We start from the raw sequence: 2,600 nt of genomic DNA, 5'->3' as shown, positions 1-2,600 counted from the left end.
TATTATTTTATATTTATTTATATATATATATATAATTATGTGCATGACAATATCAGCAATATCGGAACAAGTTTCAAAGTAAAATGAGAAGGCATCAGTAAAGTGCAGCTGAACTGTGTTATAACTCTGCATTATAATGACTGAAGACAGTTCTGCTGAAGTGCACCTTCCCAGGCTTCCCTCCGTGTGTTATACACCAGCAGCTTCAGCATGTTTTTTTCTGCTGTAAAGTTGGGCATTTGAACATGGGGAGTCTATGGGACTGACTCCCTTTTGCAGCCAGCCTCTAGCGGCCAGTTGATGAATTACAGTTTAAGTCTCTTCCGTGTTGGCTTGACGAGAGAGAGCGGGAGGTTGCCGCTTGGTTTAAACAGACGTGAGTAATCAATTTCAGAAGATCGCTAGGGATCAATAACACAAGCGCCGCTTGTCTGTGTGTGATTATTATTCCTGCGCAGGTGTTCGCTAAATCCTCAGGTGCAGTTTGAGGCCGTTTACTTGCGATGAAGTTGTTGATTTAGTTTAATTATCCGGATGAAATATGTCAGAACACGATAAAACGTGTTTGGTGAGTATTTAATCGTTTTTGTCATATTATACATTAAAAAAAAAACAGTTAACGTTAATATGACTTATGTTTTAACAGCCGTTAATTATTTATTAGCCTACATGAGGGAGAAATACTACAGACATGCCATAAATACAGCTGTGAAGAATTTAAAGTTGTACGATAATGATCCAGTGCTCCGGTTCTTCAACGCTTTTGCAACTCTGATGGAAGGTAGGCTAAAGTGTGACTTTATTATGTCCGTATTTTCCATGTTTACACGTGTTTATGATAATACTCTTGATGATTATGATGGTAAAATGATATATTACCTGTATTTAACCAGATAATAAATGGTTTTTACAGGAGTGTCCTGGCCAAGATATGCAGCCAAATAAACAGCATAGTTGCAACATACAATACTAATAACTAGTAAAACCCTAACTTTTTCTTTAAATTTTTCCTCAAATACTTAATGTGTGAACCAAAACGTAGTGTGTTATCGACAATAATACCCAAGTATTTGTACTCTGACAATGAAGAACAATAGAGTTTTCAGAAGAAGTTTTAGAATTTGAAAATTACATACATTTAGTTTTTTTTTACATTTAAGACCTTATTTTGGATAATATCAAAAGCAGACCGTAAAGAAGCCACAGATTGTTGCTTAGAGGGTCTGAGCAATAAATGATAGTATCATCTGCATAAAAAATTGAATCTTGCATTATCAATATTAAAATCTGGGCAGTTTATTTATATATATACTAAATAATAACGGCCCCAACACAGATCCTTGTGGGACACCCTTAACAATCTCCAAAGGATCTGACCGAACACCTTCCATCTTTACACATTTAAGCAATGAACCATAAATTAGCATTTTCTGATAGTCCTACCCATCTAAACCTATTTAATAATATGTCATGGTCCACAGTATCAAAGGCCTTTGATAAGTCAATAAAAAGACAAGCTTTTTTCAATAAATTATTATGTGTACATTTTGTATTTTGTATTTGTTGTTTGAACAACAAAGATACATTCAGATAAAAATATTTAGAGGGTTATTTGTGAACAGTTTGAGCGAGTTATACAATGATTTTTGCTTTGCTTTACTCAGCTTTGGGCTAAAATTACACTTTCTATCTGATTATTTTCAATAAAAGTCTGTGGACAGAAACCTAACGTGTGTGTGATTTACAGCCACTGAGATTTTATTAGTTATAAAATGCTTGCAAGACAATTGTAATATCCAGTGTTCCATCTTTACACATTTAAGCAATGAACCATAAATTAGCATTTTCTGATAGTCCTACCCATCTAAACCTATTTAATAATATGTCATGGTCCACAGTATCAAAGGCCTTTGATAAGTCAATAAAAAGACAAGCACAATGTTGTTTATTATCTAAGGACTCCACAGTGTCATTTAAAACTTGACAACCGATGATGAAGGCTCTTCCGATTACATTGCAGGTCACACACATATATTTGTGTTATAAAAACAGAAGTATAAGTCAGCTGATGTCAGGATTTTATCAGTGAAGTGCTCTGTCTGTCTGCAGGTGATGTTGGAGGCGTCTTTGCTCATGACGGCTCAAGGTTTCGTTCAGCTAAAGCAGATTCCCAAAGCCAGAAACTTCCTCAAACGCCTCGCCAAGATGGAGTGGAGCGACGCAAGCGCGGATGACTTCGAGAACGCCTGCTGATTTAGCTTAAATCAGCAATAAACAGTACACCTTTTTTGTCTTGAAAATGCACACAAAATGTGAAGATGAATTCAGTTTAGAAGCACATTTGTTCCTCTTAATATTTGCAATTTTTCACTGTTTTGCGAAATGTAAATTATTCACTGGTGAATGTAGTGAAATTTGTGTGAATGAATGAAAAAAAAAATCCCATCTGATATAATCGTGCATCATTATTGTTACACTATTAACCATTCTTATTTATTTATTTATTTTAATGCAGCTCAATTAAAAAAAAACAATAAGCCATAAATTATTAAATAATGGATTGATGACTTTGCATTACTAAAAACTTTTTTTTTTTTTTT

General features: G+C 34.3%; 1 long non-coding RNA gene across 1 annotated transcript; it reads left to right on the top strand.

Moving 5' to 3' along the window:
• The first annotated feature begins 492 nt into the window (after positions 1-492).
• On the top strand, positions 493-2,270 carry LOC107753087 (uncharacterized). Its single transcript, XR_001641430.1, has 3 exons — positions 493-568; positions 647-781; positions 2,110-2,270. It is a non-coding gene; the product is annotated as an uncharacterized LOC107753087 (long non-coding RNA).
• Positions 2,271-2,600: the final 330 nt, after the last annotated feature.

The sequence above is a fragment of the Sinocyclocheilus rhinocerous genome, unplaced genomic scaffold, assembly GCF_001515625.1.
Source record: "Sinocyclocheilus rhinocerous isolate Xijiao unplaced genomic scaffold, SAMN03320098_v1.1 scaffold1493, whole genome shotgun sequence".
In the NCBI taxonomy this organism is placed as follows: domain Eukaryota; kingdom Metazoa; phylum Chordata; class Actinopteri; order Cypriniformes; family Cyprinidae; genus Sinocyclocheilus; species Sinocyclocheilus rhinocerous.
This window is presented reverse-complemented; position numbering and strand designations above follow the sequence as displayed.